Source organism: Macrotis lagotis, chromosome 4 (genome assembly GCF_037893015.1).
Source record: "Macrotis lagotis isolate mMagLag1 chromosome 4, bilby.v1.9.chrom.fasta, whole genome shotgun sequence".
Classification (NCBI taxonomy): domain Eukaryota; kingdom Metazoa; phylum Chordata; class Mammalia; order Peramelemorphia; family Peramelidae; genus Macrotis; species Macrotis lagotis.
Window position 1 is genome coordinate 274,529,581 of NC_133661.1, and position 22,780 is coordinate 274,552,360.

At 38.3% G+C, this 22,780-nt stretch overlaps 1 protein-coding gene across 5 annotated transcripts in view; it reads right to left on the minus strand.

The window, feature by feature from the left end:
• Positions 1-22,450, minus strand: part of PALS1 (protein associated with LIN7 1, MAGUK p55 family member) — a 132,995-nt gene extending 110,545 nt beyond the window's left edge. The window contains exons 1-2 of one of the 5 annotated variants that reach the window (XM_074236078.1): positions 22,369-22,450; positions 21,568-21,717 (exon numbers count right to left, since the gene is read on the minus strand). The gene's annotated coding sequence lies outside the window, so the exon portion shown is untranslated. Of the gene's footprint in view, positions 1-21,567; positions 21,926-22,354 lie in introns of those variants that run through there. The other 4 variants (XM_074236079.1, XM_074236081.1, XM_074236082.1 and 1 more) reach the window with 4 other exon arrangements.
• Between the last annotated feature and the right edge of the window lie 330 nt (positions 22,451-22,780).

Sequence of the window (22,780 nt, forward strand, 5' to 3'; positions counted from 1 at the left end):
GGGTTCTAAAACTGCATACCCTTTTGACCTGGCAATACTACTGTATCTGTATTCCAAAGAGATCAATGAAAAAAGGAAAAAATACTTATTTGTACAAAATTACTTATAGCAGCTCTTCTGGTTTTTTGTAAAATTGGAAATTGAGGGGATGCTCATCAACTGGAAATGGCTAAACAAGTTGTGGTATATAACTGTGGTTGGAATATTTTGTGAAATAAGATGTGATGATCAGGATGCTTTCAGAAATATGTAGGAAAATTTAAATGAACTCATGGAAAGCAAAGTGAGCAATGTAGTAATGATACTATGTTAAGGAAGATCAACTTAAGAAAAACTTGGCTACACCAATCATGACAATGCTCCGAGACAATTTCAAAGGACCCATGAAGAAAAATTCTATCACCATCCAGAGAGAGAGAACTTAGGAATTCTGAATACAAATTGAAGTATACTATTTTGTACTTTATTTTTCTTGTTTTATTGTTATGTTATCTTCTGCAACATGGATAATATGGAAATATGTTTTGCATGCCTTCACATGTATTATTGATTACTGTAGTGCCTTTGGCCTTTGAAACTCAAAAATCATAAGAAAATTTAAAAGGTTTAAATAATTTTCTTTTAAATCAAATCAAAAAACAAAAGAAACTTTAGACTTGTTCTGCCCTGAGTCACTGAGTTAAAGGTGTAAAAGCTGATAGTATAATAAAAATCTTAATGACCCTCAATTAACTGGTGAGTCAGAAATTTTTACATTCCAGTGCCCAGTACACTTGTCTTATCCACTGTAGGCAATTTTAAAATGTGCATTGTACTCGAGTTCAAACTCAAAGCAAAATAGAATACAATGAGTTTTTTCTTCAGAACTCCAGGTATGGGAATTCATTCTACCAAAGCATATTATAACAGATTTATTACTAAGATAAATCTTAAGAGAGTTTTTTGAGGCACAAAGTGACATGACATGAAGTGACAAAGAAGTGACAGTGGATCTGAACTTGAGTCTTACCAATTCAAAATCTACCACTCTACTTATTTTTGTAATTTTCCCTCTAACCTGTGCAATATATTCTTAACATGCTTTTTTTTTCCCCTTAGGCTTTTTGGAAGGCAAATGGGGTTAAGTGGCTTGCCCAAGGCCACACAGCTAGGTAATTATTAAGTGTCTGAGGCCGGATTTGAACTCAGGTACTCCTGACTCTAGGGCCAGTGCTCTATATCCACTGCGCCACCTAACCACCCCTCTTAATATGCTTTTAACATCATCCAAACATCAGTGCTGTCTTTTTAACTCTTTATAGACACTGAATAGGTCACTGTCATATACTAAGGCAAGAAACACTTCTGTAAATTCTACCTCTTTTTAATGTGACTTTTCTGTTTCAAAGTCAACTTTCCCCCATAAATAGAAGATCTAGAAGCCAAGAGAAAAAATTATGTTAATAACTGATATATCTATATAATGCCTAAAAGTTTGCAAAGTATTTCAAAAGTAGTGTTTCATTCATAATAAATAATACAAATATTACTAACAAGCATTATTTTACTGATCATAAACTAAGGCTCAAAGAGACTAAATAATGAAAACTAGATTTTGAATCTAGTCTACATGACTTAAGTGTAGCACTTTCTATATATTATGCAACACTAATTAACACTATATATGTCTTATAATCAATCAACAAGCACAGGTTATCTCTTACTAATAGGCCATTGGCTTCCCATGACCTCTAGAATCAAATCTATACTCTCTTGGCATTTAAAACTCATCAAAACCTTGTCCCTTTATATCTTTCCAAGCTTCTCTATTTTTTAATCATGGTGGCCTACCTCACTCCATCCCCCATTCTCCATTGTCTCCTCAATGTCCTCAATATCTCCAATGTGTTCTTTCCTCTCTTCTACCTCTTAGAATCCATGGCTCAAAAACTCAAATCAAGAGCCTCTGCAGGAGATCTTAGCATGGAACTCCAACTGCAGATATCTTTTCCAAAAGCTACTCTTTCAAGTCCCTCCCCAAGGCAATCAGAGTTAAGTGACTTGCAGAGGGTAACAGGGTAGGAAATGTATCTGAGGCCATGTTTGAGCTCAGGTCTTCCTGACTCCAGGGCCAGTGCTCTATGCACTGCAGCAAGGAGTGGCTCCCCATCTACTTCTTTTTTTTTTTTTTAGGTTTTTGTAAAGCAAAAGAGGTTAAGTGGCTTGCCCAAGGCCACACAGCTAGGTAATTATTAAGTGTCTGAGGCCGGGTATGAACCCCGGTACTCCTGACTCCAAGGCCGGTGCTCTAACCACTGTGCCATCTAGCCACCCCTCCCCATCTACTTCTTATGAAATTTTTATGCCCAAAATTTATATACATGTTTGAATTCTGAATGAGAATGAAGTTTTTTGAGGGCAGGGCTATTTCTGCTTTGTTATTGTTTGTCCTTCATTATCAAAGAAGACCATGACATGCATGTTAATTAGATTTGAGTGAGGGCTTGCTGTGCTAGCACATAGTAAAGAAGCATTGCTTGATATTCAGATTAATCATCTGTTCATCATTCAGGTCTTGCTCCTTTGCAAATATAAAGCCTATAACTCTGCTGGGTCTTCTCCCATTCTCATTCCAACACTCTTAACTCTGTATACTTTCAGTAATCTCAGTCGCTTCCATGGATTAAACTATAATTTGTAATTTCAATAAATTTAACTCAAACCTATTCATCTTGGTCCTCAATTCTCTCCTGAACTCCAGTCTCTCATCTCCATATGCCTACAATGATATCCCTCGCAACTTACCATGTTAACCACAGAACTTATTTCCCCTCTTCCAATTTTTGTCAAGGATATAAATTCACAATCCAGAAGTCTTCCTCTACCTTTCTTAACTCTCACATATCAATCAATTCAGTACTTTGCTGATCTTGTCATTCAATGTTTCTTTTACTTGCCACTTTCTCTTTACTCATACCAAGATGAGGTTAGTCCAGGTTTTTACCCCTTCTCACCAGACTAATGGATTTTTCCTACTTCTAGTCTCTCCTTTGCTCTAATCCATCTTCTAAAAAGGCACCAAATAAATATTCCCTGCTAAGGAATCTCCTGAGGTCCTCACTGAATCTAAAATACTAACTTCTTTACACCCTGTCAGGCTGGTGTCAGCCTATCTTTCCAGACTTTATTTTATTCCACTGTCTATTCTAACTGGCCTAATTGTAGTCTCCAAACATAACATTCCATCTCCTTGTCTCTATGCCTGGAATGTTCTCCTTCCTCACCTCTGACTCTTGGAATCTTCTCCTTCAAGGCACAGAGCTCAAGTGCCTTCTTCAAGAGGCCTTTCCCAATTGCTCTCAATTGTTTCAAACCTCTTCCACCTTTACCACAACACATACTTGCCTCTTCCTATCATATTTATTTTATATTTATTCTTTATATACTGTTCTGTGAACATGTTGCTACTCTTCTCCCCCACCCTCCCTTAATACCTTGAAGTCAAGGTAAATCCTGATATACAAATGTGTCACTGTACCTAGCAGAACACCTGACACAAAGTAGGTATTTTATATTTGTCAAAACGTTCAGTTTTAGGGGGCAGCTAGGTGGCACAGTGGATAAAGCACTGGCCCTGGAGTCAGGAGTACCTGAGTTCAAATCTGGCCTCAGACAATTAATAATTACCTAGCTGTGTGGCCTTGGGCAAGCCACTGAACCCCATCTGCCTTGCAAAAATCTAAAAAAAAAAAAAAAGATTCGGTTTTTAGCAGCCCTATTTGTGGTGGGCAAAGAACTAGAAATTAAGTAAATATCCTTCAACTGTGGAATGGCTTAACAAATTGTAGCATATGTATATGATGGAACACTACTGTTCTATTAGAAACCAGGAGGAATGGGAATTCAGGGAAGCCTGGAATGATTTGCATGAATTGATGCTGAGATGAGCAAAACCAGAGAAACACTGTACACCCAGACAGTGGCATGGGGGTGATGATCAACCTTGATGAACTTGCTCATTTCATCAGTGCAACAATCAGACACAATTTTGGGATATCTGTGATGGAGAATACCATCTGTATCACAGAAAGAATTGTGGAGTTTGAATAATGACCAAAGCTATTACCTTTAATTTAAAAAAAAAATCTTATTATGTAATTCTGCCATCTCTTATACTTTATATTTTCCTTAAGGATATCATATCTCTCTCATCACATTCAACTTAAATCAATATATACCATGGAAACAATGTAAAGACTAAAAGACTGCCTTCTGCAGGGCGTGGTGGGAGGGAAGCAATATTAGGGGAAAATTGTAAAACTCAAAATAAATAAAATCTTAAAAAAAAAAACCTCAGGGGTGGCTAGGTGGCGCAGTGGATAGAGCACCAGCCCTGGAGTCAGGACTACCTGAGTTCAAGTCCAGCCTCAGACACTTAATAATAATTACCTAGCTGTGTGGCCTTGGGCAAGCCAATTAACCCCATTTGCCTTGCAAAAACCTAAAAAAAAAAAAGGCTCAGTTTTGCTTAACTATATAGATTATAAAGAAGGATTTGATAGAGTTGAGTACACTGGGAAATATAACTGGTACAAAATATAATTTAATTATTTTAAATTAAATTTAACTGATTTAAATTAAAAATAAAAATAAGCATCATTCAAATTATAAGAAACTGGCAAAAATCTTTAAATATATCAGTTAGATACTAACAGACAAAAGAAACAAATAAAATATAAGTGTTCAGATACTATAATCATTAGAAATTAAAAAGAAAAGTCAAACTCTGAAAATTATGATTAAAAAGAATCTTGATGCAATATTTCAATAAGTTAATCTAGGAAAATTGCCCTGGAGAGACAAGGTGGCAAAGTAAAGGCAGGAATCCCCACAAGCTCTCCCCCAGATCACTCCAAATACTTTAGACAACAAATCAAATTTTAGAGTGGCAGAATCCACAAAAAGACTGAGTGAGTGAAACAATTTTCCAGCCCAAGACAACTTGGAAGATCCAAGGGAAGAATCTAATTAAATCAGGGTTACAAAAGGGCCCACACTAGAACAAACTGACTCCTGTGACAAAAACAGCAGAACTTAAATCTAATTATAGCATTTCCAGAAGAAATAAGTCCAATTTTAAGAGACTCAAGGTCAAATTATGAAAATATTATCAGTACTCTTATTACAGTCATCATTTAGGTAGTTTGAAAAAAGACTTGAAAGAAAGACTTTAAACCATAAGGTGAGAATTGTTGTAATGTAAAATGGCTAATTTTTAATATTTTAAATTAATTTTTTGCATAAAAAACTTAGCAGCCAAGAAAAGAAAGAATGCAAAAAATTGGGATAAAACTTTCATAGACAATCTCTCAAAATTTTGTGACTGAGTTGAAATATTTCTGTGGTATAGGAAATAGTCAATTTAGAAAAACATGTAAAGACTTGCACTTATGAAGGAAAATGCTTTTTATCCTCAGAGACCCAGATGACAAGTAGAAATAAGCACAGTACAATTTTATATGCATGTGTGTGAATATATATGTATATGCTTAAAGACAATTATATACACACACATATATACATATATGTAAATTCGACTTTAATTATAGCCTTTTTTAGAAGGGGAGAAGGGGAGGAGGCTAGGTGGCGCAGTGGACACAGCACCAGCCCTGGAGCAAACAAAATCACTCCTCACTCCAATTAAGTCAACCATTTTAAGAGAAAAAATGACTGGGTATGAATGAATTATGAATTATTTCAATTCAACAAACATTATCACCTATCATTAATCACCTATCATTTACTAGATTCTAGCAATACAAAGACAGAAGGAAATAGTTTTCCCTTGAGGAATTTACAATTCTGGGGATGGGGTAGACAAATACAAATGAAATTAAATACAAGAATGCACGAAAGAGAAAGGCACTAGCAACTAGGGGAATGAAGACAGGCTTACTATGGCAATGCTCTGAGGGAAGTTCACAATTCTGAGTCCACAGGTGATGATAAGAGCATTATAATTATTGCCATGAGAAGTGACAGAGCTTGTGCCCAACCACCTAAACAGTAAACAGAATGTCATACAGTTTGAGGAAACAACAAAACAGGTTAGTCTGCCTGAAAAAAAAGGATACAGTCAGCTTATAATCAGTTTTAAGGAACAGTCTGTCTTTTATATTGGGGCAAGAAGAAAGCTGGCGATTTTTCTTTTCCTGATCAGATAAATTGGTTAAAGCTGTGCTTCAGTAATATGAATCTGTCTAGTTATGTGGACCCTGGTCAGACAGGCCTTCTTGCTGTACTCATAACACACACACACACACACACACACACACACACACATAAAACATTCCTCTTCTCATAGCTCATCTCCATAACTTTCCACTGGCTGGAACGCATACTTATAATTCACTTCCTCATCACTTCTTTCTTCCTCTTAGAATCCTCAGGTTCTGTCAAAAAAACTCCAGTGCTACCACAAGGGCTAATGCCTTTCACTCAAAAGTTGTCTGATATCTCCTCTTTATGTAGTTTACATAGTCATATATGTGCAGGCAAATGTTTCCTAGAATAGGCATAGGAACAGCTTCATCTGTATCTCGGACAGTGCCTGGCAGATAGCAGATGCTTAATGTTTGATGACTGTCTGATATCAAGCAAAACAAGAAAAAGTAGCTTATTAATATTGTAAGTAATACAAATGGTTTCCAGAAATCCCTCAATAATCTAGAAGAGAATTTCTATGCCTTGCCCTCTGCTGTTTCTACATGATCCCACAACTAAGAATGGTTTTTCCATTTTTAAATAAAACTAAACTTTATTTTAAGAAAATCTCCAAGATGTATAAAAATACATGAGTCAAAATACAGGCTGTAGTTTGCCAACTCCCAACCTAGAACCTCTTAAAAATGAAATTTAATAGTAATAAACTTCTCAGGCATTTCTACATCACGCATCCTCCTCATCATTCCTCTCATCAAAACTCTGGATTCAATTCTTAAGCTAAACTGTTATAGGTGAGTTTGGGGCTTATTTTGCCTGGAATCTGATCACTTCCAAGCCATTTCCAAACCATGATGAAACACCATCCCAACCCAACTTCCAACATCCTAGCTTCCTGTTTTCTTCTTCCACTGGAAGGTAAATTTCCTCAGGGCAGGGGATGACTTGCTTACTAGTGTTTAGCTCTCTAGTACTTAGTAAGGTGTCTGGCACACAGGTAAGCATTAATAAATCCTTTATCATTCATTCATTCAAAAATGTCAGGCTTGGGGGGGCTAGGTGGTGCAGTGGATAGAACACCCAGCCCTGGAGTCAGGAGTTCAAATTCAGCCTCAGACACTTAATTACCTAGCTGTGTGGCCTTGGGCAAGCCACTTAACCCCACTGCCTTGCAAAACAAAAAAAAACAACAGTCTTTATTCAGTGTGTCCCACTCTTCCTATTTGGTGTTTTCTTAGCAAAGGTACCAGAGTGGTTTGTTTGCCCTGAAAACTCCAATTGGGCTACAAAGTCAGACATTATAGTTGAATTCAAAAGACTTTACAAGTACAAAAAGGGGAAGGATGTCTAGGAAAAAATTCCTGCAAAAAAGGGAGGAGAGTCTGGGCAGCTAGGTAGTGCAGTGGATAAAGCACAGGCCCTGGAGTCAGGAGTACCTGGGTTCAAATCCGGTCTCAGTCACCTAGCTGTGTGGCCTTGGGCAAGCCACTTAACCCCATATGCCTTGCAAAATTCCTAAAAAACAACAAAAAACAAAAAAGGGAGGAGAAGAGAAAATGTACTAGATTATGAGTTCAATTAATTAACAGCTCAATATAGATACTCTGAGAATCTTTTCAAGTACCTTTGAGACATGTCCAATTCTTTGTGACCCATTTTTGGGAGGATTTTCCTGTAAAAGATATTGGAGTGATTCGCCATTTCCTTTTCCAGCTCATTTTAGACATAAGGAAACTGAACAAACATGGGTAAGTATTTTGTCCAGAGTCACATAGCAACAGTTTGAGGCCACATTTGAACTCAGGTCTTCCTGTAGATAAGACTTGGTGCTCTATGAACTGTGAACCTATTAAAAAGAATAGGTTCATGAAATAGGGGAGTGATAACCCTGCTGTCAAATCCTAGATGTGCTAGGAACCATATTTTAAGAAAGACAATTAATGAGCAATCAGAAAAAGGTAACCAAGATGGTAAAAGCCTCAAGACCAGGACACAGCAAGATCAGCAGAAGGAACTGGAATGTTTAAACAGAAGCAGGAGAGGTTTTAAGTGAACATAACTTCCTTCAAGGATCTGAAGCTATGTCATGTAGAAAAGGGATTAGACTTCTTCTGGTTGGTCTTTGAACAGAGATAGAAACAATGTGCAGAAGTTTCACACAGGTAGTTACAAATTTCCTAACTTTTTTTTTTTGGCCGAGATCTGTAACTTAATCAGAAAAGGGAGATTCTAGTGAGGAAAACCCTAATGTCCCCTGCCTCAACTAAAATAAATAAACAGGTATTTTATCAATTCCTATAAGCTGGGAATACAGACCCAATAGTAAAAGTGCTGGTCCTAAAACATACATTATATCAATTGAGAAATGACTGAGCAAACTGTAATGTATAAATGTAATGAAATATTATGAAAAGGGTAGTTTCAGAGAAACTATAGAGTTGTTTTGACCAGGTACAGAGTGAAGTGAATAAAACCAGGAGAACAATTATACAATAACTGTATCATAAAGACAATTTTTAAGAAACTTAAGAAATGTGATCAATGCAACAACCAACTAGAATTCCAGAGAACCAACCAGAATTCCAGGTGATGCTACTCACCTCCTGACAACAGACTTGTTGGACTCAAGATGCAAAATTACACGTGTTTTTTGGATATGGCCAATGTGGGAATGTAGGTTGAACAAGTATTTGTATATTGCAGAGTGGAATTCTACTCAGGTACAAACTAGATGTTCTCTAAGGTTACTTCCAACTCTGATTCTGTGTCTTCAAAGAGAAAACATTTGAATTGGGCTTTAAAGAACTGGGAGGAATTCAACATGCAAAGAGGAGTAGAGAAAATAGGAATAGCATAATCAACAGGTGTTAAAGGGTGGAATATTTCCAGGAGACAAATAGCACAGTTTACTGGAAAATGGAATACAAGAAATAATATGATATAAAACTATAGTAGTATTAGAATAATGGCATATTCTAAAGGTTCTTAAATACTAGAACAAGAAAATTTCTTTAAATTTAAATTCTTTAAATAACTTTTAAATTAGATATTTACAGAAAATTATATATTTGTAAGGAACAGTATAAAAGCAATGCTTTTAATGCATACTTGGGCATTTTTTATTGATTATTTGGGTGTAGAATTTCTCAAATTTAGTAGCAAAGAGTAACAGATGATACACATGGTTTTATTTTTAAACAGTGCTTTTCAATAGAAACTGAGTCAGGTAATCATACAATTCTTAGATCCTGGATCTCATACAGTAAATAGGGAGTTATAAGAAGCAGTTGACAATAAGATTTCTGAGAATTCAGTGACAGATAACACAACAGCTAACAAAGAAAACTTCACATTTATTTTATACTTTATAAAGCACTTTTCTCACAATCACCCTATAAGGTACATCGTACAAATAGTCTCTCTATTTTATCAGATATCAAATAGTTAATACAGGCACTAAGACAGGAACCCAGGTCCTTTGACTCCAAATTGAGCATCTTTTCCCCTTGAACCTTCTTGCCCCTCAAAAGATTTTATCCTTCCAAGAACCCTTAAATATTTATGGGCAACTAGGTGATACAATGAATAGAGCCTTGGAGTCAGGAGGAAAGGATACAACCTCAGACACTGAACAATAATTAGTTGTGTGACTCTAGGCAAGTCACTTAACTCCAATTGCCTCACATCCAGGTCCATCTCCAGTCATCCTGATCTATATTTGGCCACTATGCTCAGATGTTCTGGAGAAGAAAGTGAGTCTGGTGGACTTAGCACAGCATTCCTTCACTCAAATCCAATTCATGTGCTTGTCATGGCATCACCTCCCTGATGTCATGGTCTTCTTCAAAAGTGAAGGACATCAATTGGGGAATGGCTTAGCAAACTGTGGTATATGTATGTCATGGAACATGGAAGTTTAGGGTAAAAAGTTTAGGGTAAAAAGAAACAGGTCTAAGAATATTGTGATCAAAATAGAATTCTGATATTTAAAATCATGGAGATAGTACAGTTGAGATGGTGAGATCTCTGGTATTAGCGTGAGGCAAAATCAGATGGAAAAGGAGGTACTTAAAATAAAAGTTGAGGAACGGTGTTGGTCAGGATTTAGAAGGTTTTTTCCTAACTAATTGACAGCCCCAAGGGAGTGGAATGAAAAGGACCTTGAGTCAGACCCTAAAATAACCAAAGAAATTTTACCAAATGACACAGAGGTAAAGTAATAGCAAGTGGGAATTAGTTAAAACAACATTTTATTAAATATTTACTGTGTGCAGAGAATTATGCCCAGCATTATGAGAAAAACAAGTGTATATAAGAAAGAAGTATAGTAGCATATACAGAACTAAAACACAGTGTGTATTATAAAGGAGCACAAAACAATAAGTTATGTCAAGTGTCATGGGGAATTTCCTTACTAATAGGTTTCCTGGAGGGAACTAACATTTTAGTTGGGTTTTAAAAGATAAGTAAGGTAAAAATAGTAATAAATTACTCTGAAGTCAATTAAGGATAGGAAGAGATTGCAAGATTACTGATACAAATTGGTTGCCTCTTCCAGATGCCTCTTTCTAATGGTTTGCTTCCTCCTACTTCTTATATGAAAGCCAGAACCAGAGCCTTTTATTAGAACCATATCACCATCTCACACCTACAAATACGCTGAAATTACCTATGACACAGAAAACCTTTTTCTATAAAACATTCTATTACCACCAGATTCACCACAACTGTTAGTGGTTTCACAATTTAACTACCTTGTTTTTATTTTGTATTTATTCTGCAAATAGTTATTTTTGTACATACCATCTTTTCTGATAGAATGCAGCTCTTCAAAAACAGAGACTGGCGCAGCTAGGTGCTGAGTGGATAAAGCACCAGCCCTGGAGTCAGGAGGACTATTTTTATTTTTTTGTATTTAATAATCAAAATAAAAAGCATTTATTAAGCTGGACACTGTGTTAGGTGCTGGGAATATGGCCCTCCCCCCCCTTTGCATGTGTGTATATGTCTATTTGGAGAGCCATAGCATATTGACTTGTAATAAATATGTGTTAATTGATAAATAGCATCCATGAAACCTGTTTTCACTCTTTTCCTATGATTAAATTGAGTCAGACTGAGTAGCTAACTCTACGACCTTAGACAAATCACAAGTCTTTTGTACCTATGCTTTCATTTCTGTAAAACAAGATACTTTTTTTAACAATACATTTAATTTTGACAAGTCATTTCCCAATTATCCTTCCTCAAAATAGTACCTTGCCAAAATAAGCTATTCAAAACAGGTAATTCAAGTAACAGTACCTTACCTTTCCATTCTGAATTTGAGCAGAATTTTTATTGTTAAAAAAAATACTTGGGGCAGCTAGGTGGCACAGTGAATAGAGCACCAGCTCTGGAGTCAGGAGTACCTGAATTCAAACCTCACCTCAGACACTTAATAATTACCTAGCTGTGTAGCCTTGGGCAAGCCACTTTACTCACTGCCTGGCAAAAATCTAAAAAAATGAAAATAAAAAAAATCCTAATGTTAAAAAAAATTTTCTAGTTTTTAATTATGAAGATAAAACAGGATCTACAACACATTCAAAATATTCACAGGAAAGGAATATATAAGGTGGAATATAACCCAAACTATCAATACTCATTGAAAAAGAATCACATTTTGTATGAATAAGGCCTTGTTCAACACAGAAACTTTGTTTCATATTCCATAAGTTGCCAAGGCTTGTCCAACCTATATCTAAAACATCTTTGCCATTCAACCTTTTCCTTCTACTTGAAGGAGCTCCCAACCTAATTGGCCTCCCCTTGCCTCCAGTTTCTCCCCTCTCCAAACTATCCTTCATATAAGACCTATCTAACTTTTATCACCACTACACTTCACCTCTCAAAATTCTTGTTCCACCATCTAGGATAAAGAGTTGGAAGAGATCTCAGCAATTCTAATCCAAGCCCTACTTTAAAGGGAATTCTCATTAGATAAGTAGTACCTATCTTCTGTATAAAGGAAAGGTAACCTAGGGACAGCTATATGGGCAGTGGATAGAGCACCTGTCGGGAAGACTCCAATTCAAATCTGACCTAAGATATGACACTAGCTGTGTGACCTTAAGCAAGTCACTTAACACTTGACTGTCTAGGTTAAGAAAAAGATAAGGAGGCTGGGTGGCCTGCCTGGGGCCACATAGCAGGGTGATCTTTGAGTGTCTGAGGCCAGATTTGGACCCGGGTGCTCCTGGCTCAAGGGCCAATGCTCTGTCTATCACCCAGCCACCCCTACTATTATTACTATTTTATTTTATTTTGGGTCTTTTTTTTCTTTCTTTTTTTTGGGGGGGGGGGTTTGCAGGGCAGTGGGGATCGGGTGGCTTGCATGTCACACCACTGGGTGATTGTTGGGTTTACAAGGCTGGATGTGGGCTCGGGTGCTCATGGCTCCAGGGCAGGTGCTTCGTCCATTGCACCACCTGGCCATACCTACAATTATTACTATTATTTTTTTTATTTTAATTTTTTTCTCTCCCCTTTACTTTTTTCGCCCAAGTCTATATTCATGGGGGGGAGGGGTATTTTGTTTACTCCTAAACAAGAATATTTTATTAATATAAAAAAAACATTTCTACAAAATGAGAATAAAAAAAATAAATTAAAAAAAGATAAGGAAAGGGAACCTAGTACCTCTTGAGGTATCCATTCCTCTTGAGCAGTTCACTCAATCTCCTCAGCCTGGTTTGTGAAGTATTTCATAACCTCGTTTCCATTTATCTGGCTAATTTTATTTCGTACTATTTCCAAACATACATACTGTAATCCAGTCAAGGTGAACTCCTAGCTTTTCCCTAGTTCTTTGACTTGGCACAAATGGTATATCCTCCCCCCTCCCCGTATACTTTTTCCTCACCTTTGTTTCACAGAACACTTTCAGAACAGCTAATATGAAACCCCAAAAAGATACCTCTTATCAAAAGATAATGAGGAGCAGCTAGGTGGCACAGTAGATAGAGCACTGACCCTGGAGTCAGGAAGACCAGTTCAAATTTGACCTCAAACACTTAATACCTACTTAGCTGTGTGACCTTGGGCGAATCACTTAACCCCACTGACCTGCAAAAACAAAAAAACCAAATAGATAATGAGACCTTTTTTGATGTACTCCTCTCCCCTTTATCGCTTGAAGTTGCTTTGTATTTTAACTATACAATAAAATACATTTATCTGGGGGGCAGCAAGGTGGCACAGTGAAAAGAACACCAGCCTTGGAGTCAGGAGTACCTGGGTTCAAATCCCACCTTAGACAAATTAATAATTGCCTAGTCATGTGGCCTTGGGGAAGCCACTTAACCCCATTGCCTTGAAAAAAATCTAAAAAATACATTTATCTGATCAGTAAAATCTGAGCTCTTTGAGGGCAAGGATTAATGAATTTTTAACCTAATATTCTCAGTCCCTTGCTGAATAAATGTTTGCTTTATTAAAGCTGGTTAAAAAAAATCAGGAAGGGAAAGGTAAAAGGGAAAGTCATCAGGTTACATTTATCTCTTCAATATAAAAATTATTAACTTCAAACATAGGCATTGTTTAATTGAATTTTGAAAAACAAAAAGCATCCAAAAATGTAAAAACATAAAAGCTGTAAGTACATCTAGTTATAGTCTGAGACCAAAAAATATATTATTCATATCAGATTATTTTCATATCAGCATCCTCAATAAATTAAGTAAAATTCTAATATAAAAATTCTCAGCTTTACACTGTCAACTTTCTGTTGTTTTAAGGTCTTGGTTATCATTTTAATTTGCACCTAGAAAAGTGCAAACTTCTATCCTAAACAATATAGGCCTAAACTTTCTATTTTTTAAAATGATTTGTAATAGCTAAGATTAAGAAATGTGCAAAATTTTACCTGACTAAAATTAATTTCATATTCAGCATGAATATCTCATTTCACTGAATTATCTGACAGTCAATAAGCACAGTAAAAATCCATAAACTACTCAGTCTTACAATAATCAAATAATTCAACCTATAGTAAAATGAAGTCTGCATAGTAACAAAATGAACTAATTGAATAATAAAAGGATTATTACTTACTAATATTAAATAAGTGTATTTTTATGATTAATTTTCTTGCAGAAAAATTTTCTTCCATAATCTAGAAGCAAAACAATAAACTAAAGCGCTTTTAGCTGCCAACAGTTTTTTCTAGTTAAGAGACAGACTAATTATGTAACCATTTTTAGAAAGTATATTTGTAAAGTGCACATCTATACAATCACTTTGATTTTTTAAAATGCATTCACTGAATGCCTTTACATTACATACAAATGCATTAAATGAATACTTTATTAACTTAGTTAAGGATCTAGAAGGTTGTTTAGGGAAAGTAGGAGAGCTATTTCCATTATTTTTATTCTAGATAGGATGCCGAGATTATAGGCATTGCTAGGTGGCGCAGTGGATAGAGCACGGGCCCTGGAGTCAGGATTACCTAGCTGTGTGGTCTTGGGCAAGCTACTTTACCCCATTTGCCTTGCAAAAAAACCTAAAAAAAAAAAAGATGCCCAATTTGAAGTTTTCTTACGCTACGCAAACTTTTTCATCAGCCCCAAATTTTGGCTAAATGTAAAATGTTTATATACAGGGATATAAAACAAACCTTTTCAGAATCAACAAAGAATCATTAAAGTGTTGTTTCTATATCTTTTAGAAAATTAATACCATTGTGACTTTTACACTTTATTTACAAAAGTTAATCTGTGTTATGTTAATTAGGAATATATTTTAACAATGTACAATGCATAAAAGAATTAAATCCAGAACACTTATTTGAAATTAACTCTAAATTGAAGACAGAAATTGTCTTTTATCTCCTTCTGAATCCCTAGTGCCTGCTACATAGTTAATTGTACAGGGTGGCTAGGTAGCACAGTAGTAGATAGATAAGAGCACTGGCCCTGGTGTTTAAATCTTGATACTTCCTAGCTGTGTGAACCTAGGCAAGTCATTTAACCCTGATTGCTTCAAAAATAACTGAAGAATGGATGAATAAACAAATAAAAGCACAAAGAGATATGTAACATTCAAGAAATCATAAAGTTTTACAGTAACAAACAATTGCATACTTGTGTCTCGAAATAGTTAAGTGCTCAAAATCATTAACTTGATTTAGCAATGCCAATCACACATATACAAAAATATTCAAAGCAGCTCTTTTCTGAGTTGGCAGAGAAATTGGAAATTAAGATGTCCATCAACAGAGGAATGGCTGAAAAATTGTGATTATATATATGTGATGGAACTCCACTGTCCTATGAAGAAATCATGAGGCGGCGGCAGCTAGGTGGCGCAGTGAATAAAGCACCAGCCCTGGAGTCAGGAGTACCTGGGTTCAAATCCGGTCTCAGACACTTAATAATTACCTAGCTGTGTGGCCTTGAGCAAGCCACTTAACCCCATTGCCTTGCAAAAATAAACAAAAAAAAAAACCTAAAAAAACACAAAAAAGAAATGAGAAGGGAGCAGAGCCAAGATGGCAGCATGAGAAGAACTGCCTTTCCTAAAAAAACTCTCTCCAAAATATACCAAAAACCTTAAAATTGTAGCTCTAACTAAATTTTCAAGAAACAGAACCCACAGAAAGATCCAGGAGAGGCAATTTTCCAGCCCAAGGTAGCCTGGAAGATCCTGGGGATGGAGTGGGCAACAGCATGGTCATAAATATTGCCCAAGTGAAGGAGCTCCAGTGTTCTAGGAAGAGCCCCCTGGGCACCTGAACACCTGGGTCCCGGGCAGCACTGGTCCTGGAAGCAGAAGCAGTTTCCTGACCTGCCAACCCAGGACACACCAAGCACAACTTGGAAGATCAGCAGGGAAACATCTGCCAAAGTGAGTGGAAGGCAGTGTGGGCCCTCAGCACAGCTGCCACCATCAGCATACCTCAGGAAACAGGAGCAGGCCTGCAGAACCGCCTGGCAGGTGCTTCCAGAGCATGCAGCCCACAGAAGGTAAGGGGATGGGGGGAGATTATCAAGTTCTCTCCTCTGGCCCTGGGACAAGACTCTGGTGCTTTGTCCATATTCAGACCCTCGTCTTAGTCCAGGACCCCACACTGCCATAGAGCAGGGACCTTTCTCAAAGCCCAGGGGCAAAGGGGTGTGCTTGTGGTCATCCACAGACCAGATCTCAGGCGGGAGAGCGGTCAGAGCCTCTCATAAGACCTTGAAGGAACTGAGATCTTTGAGGGGTGTCCCAATAATACTCAAAAGCTCAGGAAGAACCCCAAATCCAGGGACAGGCTGGGGAAATGAGCAAACAGAAAAAAAGGAACCTGACCATAGACAACTACTTTGGTCCTGTGGAAGACCAAAACACACAATCAAGATGAGGAAGTTCCAACTTCTGCATCTAAGTCCTCTAAAAATATAAAGAAGTTGGTCTCAAACTATTTCAGAGCTCAAAAAAGATTTTGAAAATCAAGTAAGGGAGGTAGAGGAAAAAAGAGGGAAGAGGAATGAGGGAGATGCAGAAAAACCATGAAAAGCAAGTCTACAGCTTAGTCAAGGAGATCCAAAAAAATGCTGAAGGGAAAAAAACATACTAAAACCTAGTTTAGGTCAAGTGGAAAAAAGCAGTCCAAAAAAAGTAAATGAGGAGAAAAATGTCTTAAAAAGCAGAATTGGCCAGATAGAAAAAGAGATAAGAGCTCTCTGAAGAAAATAAATCCTTCAAATGTAGAATGGACCTAAAGGAAACCTGATGACTTTGCAAGGAATCAAGACATAATAAAACTATATCAAAAGAATGAAAACCTAGAAGAAAACATGAACTATCTTATTGAAAAAAACAACAGCTCTCGAAAACAGATCCAGAAGAGACAATTTAAAAATTACTGGGCTCCCTGAAAGTCATGAACAGGAAATGAGCCTTGATTTCATTTTTAAAGAATTTCTACAGGAAAATTGCCCTGATATCCTAGAAGCAGAGGGCAAAATAGAAATTGAGAGAATCCACCAATCTCCTGAAAAGAGATCCAAAAAAAGTAACCCCCAAGGATTATTCTAGCCAAGTTCCAGAACTCCCAAGTCAAAAAGAAGATATTGCAAGCAGCCAGAAGGAAACAATTCAAAATCAAAGAGCTATAGTCAGGATCACACAGGATCTGGCAGCATCCACATTAAGGGTTCATAGGGCTTGGAATATGATATTTCAGAAGGTAGAACATCTTGGAATGCTATCAAGAATCAACTACCCAGCAAAACTGAACATCCTCTTCTGGGGGAAAAGATGGACTTTCAATGAAACAGGGGACTCTCAAACTTTCCTACTTGAAACAACCAGAGCTGAACAGAAAGTTTGATCTTCAAGTACAGGACTCAGGTGAAGCATAGAGGGGGTAGACAATAAGGGTAAATTATGAGGGACTTAATGCCGATGAGCTGCATGTATTCCCACATAGGATGATACAGATAATACTTATATTAACCTTCTCATATATTAGAGCAATTAGAAGCTTTTATAGTCAAGACACAGGAGAGAACCAAATTTGAAGGTATAATATATCTTTAAAATGGAGTCAATGGATGAAAAGGAAATGTATTGGGAGAAAGGAAAGGACAGGTAGAATAGACTAAATCATTTCATGTAAAAGTGTCAAGAAATAGCTTTTGCAATGGTATGGAAGGGGGGAATTGGAAACGGCTCAGAAAGGAAACAACTTATATACTAGGTCATAGAAATCTAGAAGAGAAAGGAGAGAAAAGTGATGGGAGAAAGGGGATGGGGGAAGGGAGGGGGGATGCAAGTGACAGAGAAGAGGGTAGATCATGGGAGATGACATATAACACATTTTCTTTTTTACTTTTTGAAAGGTGGAAGGATTGGATGGCCTGTCTGGGACCATGAGGATGGGTTGGCGCTGAGCCTCCTGGCCCCAGGACTGGTGTTCTCTCCACTGAACTACTTGGCTATCCCACTTTTGAAGAGAAATAGAGAGAGAAAATAAAATAACTGGCAGTGGGGAGAAATGGATAGAGGCAATTACAAGCAGCAACAGCAACTGTGGAAAAATATAGAAGTAATTTCTCTGATGGACTTATGATAAAGAATGCAATCCATCCCAGAGACAGAGCTGATGGTATGGAAACAGACTGAAACACATTTTTTTCCCTTTCTTTTACTTTAATTCTCCTGAGGGTTTTTATCTCGGGGGGGGGGGGGGGGGGCGGGAGATTATGTTTACTATTACAACAAGACTATTTTAGTAATGTGTAAATGAATTTTAAAAAATGAAAAAGAAAAAAGAAATCATGAGGGAAGGGATTTCAGAAAAGCCTGGAAAGACTTGCATGAACTGTGAGATAAGCAGAACCAAAAGAACAATACAACCTAACAGCAACATGGGGTGATGATCAACCATGGTAGATTTGTTCATTTCAACAGTATAATTACCAAAGACAGTTTTAAAGACTTGTGATGGAAAATACCATCCATATTCAGGGTAGGAACTATAGAGTTTAAATGGAGACCAAAGCTTATTAACTTCAGTTTTTAAAAGTTGTCTTATGTATTATGTCATTTTTTTCTCTCTCTAATGTTTTCTTTCTTCTGTTTGGTTCTGATTCTCTTCTCACAACATGATCAATATGGATCTATGGCTAGAATGGTTATAAAGATTGCTTTCTGTTGGGGGAGGGGCAGGGAAGAGGGGAAGGAGAAAAATGTAAAACTCAAAACCTTGCCAAAAAAATCCCAAAATATTAAAAAACAAACATGAAAACCATAAAAATAAAAAGAAGAAAGGAAAGGAAAGAATATAAATGAATCATTAAAAAAACAATTGAGCAAAGTTCAGAAGCTAACACAGAAAAACAAAGGATTATTGGATCTGACAATGGTCAAATTTAATACCTTTTTAAAGGTTGTATGAAGTGAAGATTCATAATTTTGCATAAATTCACATTTCCTTTCATTTTTGTATAAGAAAATGTTTATTGATACTTGTCAGACTCATAATGATAAAAAATTTAAATGGAAAAAAAATAAATAAATAAAAGTGCAGTATATGATCAACAGCATCTGTTACTTTTCTTGCCAAGCACCCAAAACTGTACTGGAAATAGTGAGACAAAAGATTCAAAGTTCCTGGAAAGACTATGGTATATCCGTGATAAGGAAAAGAAAAACTAAATCAACAAGAATATATATAATGCAATATTGCCAGAATAACTCCATATAATTTTAAGATTTAATGCCTTTCATATACATTATACCATCTGATATCACTACTATACAAACACAATCTAAAGGCAAATCATGGGACAAATAGTGCCAAGAGCTCAGGCTCTGGAATCAAAGGACCAGTTCAAATCCCATTTCAGCCTCAGTTTCCTCAAGTCTAAAATAGAGATAAAACAGCATCCATTTCATAAATATATATGTATTTTGTATATTATACATATATGGCCTCCAGATGAACAAAATGAGCAGACTCCGAAGATAATTTGTCCAAGGTCAAATAGCTAGTGTTTTATTTGAACCTAGATTTTCCTCACTCTAAAGCCCATACTCTACAATATGGGGATTCAAGAAACTTATTGAGGGGGAAAAAAATAGTCCTCAAGTTGGAAAAGCTTGGAAATAACTAAATCCAGATCATTAATTCCTGATTTACATACTATTTTGAAAGACTCACTATCATCTTTAGGTATCCTCTAGCTTATTAATTCCAATCTGGTCTCTTCTTTCCACTTTAATTATAAGAACCCTAGTTGAGGCCTTTATCATTTCTCATCTGCCAAGACCTTCAGATGAATTTCCTGTATTCATTCTCTCCCCACTAATCAATTCTTCACACAGATTCCAAATTTACATTCCTAAAGGGCAAATCTGATTGTCACTCTCCTGCCAAAGAAGTTCCAGTGGCTCCCCAAAAAGAAAATAAGATAAAACATATACCAGTCTTTCACAATGACTCCAACCTCTCTTTACAGGATGATTTTACTTTTCTCCTTTCCCTAACCTCACCCCAATCCCTAAGCCAAATCATCTTCTGCCTGAGCCTTTGCCCAGGTTTTTCCCTCCTCACTTCCAGCTTTTGGAAGCCCTAGCTCCTTTCAATGTTTGACTCAATTATCACCTTCTTTAAGGTTTCAGGATTGCACACTAGGTCACCCCTATGTTTATTTATCTGTAAACAAGTTGTATCCCCCAACAGAATATATTAAGAAGGAAGGGGTGAAGAATTGTCTTGACTTTGTGTTTGAATCCCAGTACAACCCTGGCAGATAACAGGTACTTAAAACATACTTATTGGTTTATTTTATTCCAGCATATTTGGATTTTTATAATAAATCAAACTATCAATGTTCTGCTTCCCCCCCCATCTTCAGTTTCAAAGTTGTTAAACTAGTCAGGAAACTACTCAAGAGCAAAAGAAATAGATTACTCATTAAAAAGAGTATTTTTAAAATTCTATACTTTGCCTGTTTAATTCCTTTTTAAAGGATTTTAATTTGTTTCACTGACTGATTTTGCTTTGATAACTGAAGCAGTCCTTTAAAAGTTAACTTGTGTTAGAATTAGAAAAAGTTTAAATCTTCTAGTCTAAGCCTCTCCTCTTTCTACTACCTGAATAATAAAAGCTTAACATTTTTATAACACTTCAAGGTTTATAAAGTGTTTTACCAATATTATTTCATTTTATCTTTATCACTCTGGAAAGCACAGAGAAATAACTTGCCCAGAGTCAGAGTCCCAAGCCACATTTAAACTCAGACCTTCCTGATTCCATGTCCAGAACTCGGTGGACTTGGCTACCCATTGGCCCCTAAGGGGGAAACAAAAGGTCACCAAAGTGATTATTTTGAGACCTATACTAAGGCTTCCAACATCTCATTGCTAGCCTTGATTGAAACTAAATTAATAATTACAGCTTCGATTTACATAAAAAGCACAACAACTCTAGAAGTATTATTTCCATTTTACAGAGGAGAAAATTGGGGCTCAGGACACAGAGTCTTCTAGTCTGGCCATTTCACTTTACAGTCTAAGATGCATAATCTCTAAGACAGCTTGTTTAATAGTTTCATTCATATCAGTACTTATAGTGCCAACATAACAATACCCAAACATATCATTTGCTTCCAAGGCAGAATTTATTGGGTTATTAAATTTTGGAATAATTATATGTAAAATTAGCATATTTTTCAAAAGCAGATTATTTATTACTATCTGAAATAGCTACACCTGCAATTTACACCGAAATACTTAAAACTTGTTTTTTTTCCCACAAATAAGCTTTCATAATCAAAACACTAAGACGACAAACATCGTCCTAGAACACTATGAAAAGACTTACAGACGTACCTGGCTGTCCGAAAAGCGAATTCAATCCCTAAACAGCAGGTGCCTACTGTGTGCACGGGACGGTTGCTAGGAGCCAGAGATACAAAGCCTTAAGTCCCGCAGGAAGCCGCGCTTGCCTACACTCAGTGGAGGGCATCACCGACTGAGCTCCTGTAAATAACGAGTATTTATAAAGTAGCGATCTTTCTCCTTCCGTCCCCAAAAACCATTACTTTAAGGTTTCCTTAAAATCAGCTGCGGTGCAAGAAAGCTCGGAGAGCTCCAAGTCCACGATCTGAAACTCCCTCTCTCCGTAAAAGCCGAGGCGGGCGCCCTGGAGGCTCCCTCGTAGCCGGCGGAAACGCTGCCAGGCGAAGGGGCGGCTCCCGCCCCTCTCTCCCCGGGCCGGGCTGCAGCCCGGCGGCTCTCCCTGGCACGGAGGGCAGGCGGCCAGGGGGGCTTGCACCTCTCCGGGGGCGGGAGCCCCGCGAGGGGCGAGGGGCAGCCGGCGGCCCGAGGTCTCTGCCGGCGGGACAAAGCCCGGGCGCCGGGCCCCTGCACCCCTCGCGGCCCGGTCCGTCTCGGGCGGCGCCAAGGCGCGGCCCGGGGCGGGAGCGCGGGTCCGGCCTCCCGCGGGCCCCCCCCCCCCCGGTCGCGCGCCCGCCCCGCGGGGACCTGTTGCGGGAGCTCGGGGCCGCACTCCCTCCCCGCGGCGGCTCGGGCGGCCCTCAGGATGCGGGGTCCCGCACCCAAAACTCCCGACCCTCCGCCGCGTCCCCGCGTCCCCGCCTCCTCCGCCGGCACCGACCCGAGGACGCCAACCTGCTCCGCCCGTCCCCGTCGTCGCGAGCAGCCGCGAACGCCACCCTGAGACCGCGCGAGACCACCCCCACTTCCACGGCCGCCTCCGACGTCCTGTGGCACGCGCACGCACGCGCGACACCGGAGCGCAAGCGCGCGCGCGTTCCTCAACCCCCCTCCCCTTCCCTTCCGTGGGAGCTCGCGCCGGCTTCTGGGGCGGCGGCTGCGCAGTGACGAGGCCGCTCCGGGGCGGGGGCGGGGGCGGGGGCGGGGGCGGGGGCGTCTTGGCTCTGGGTGGAAGGCCTGCGGACCGCAGGAACGGCCGCTATTGGTCCGTTCTCTAATCCGGAGGGGCGGGAAGGGGTGCGAAGCAGGTAGCGCGCGCTCTCCCTCACTCTGCCCGGAAGCAGCGGAGGGGGGAGGGGGCACTGCC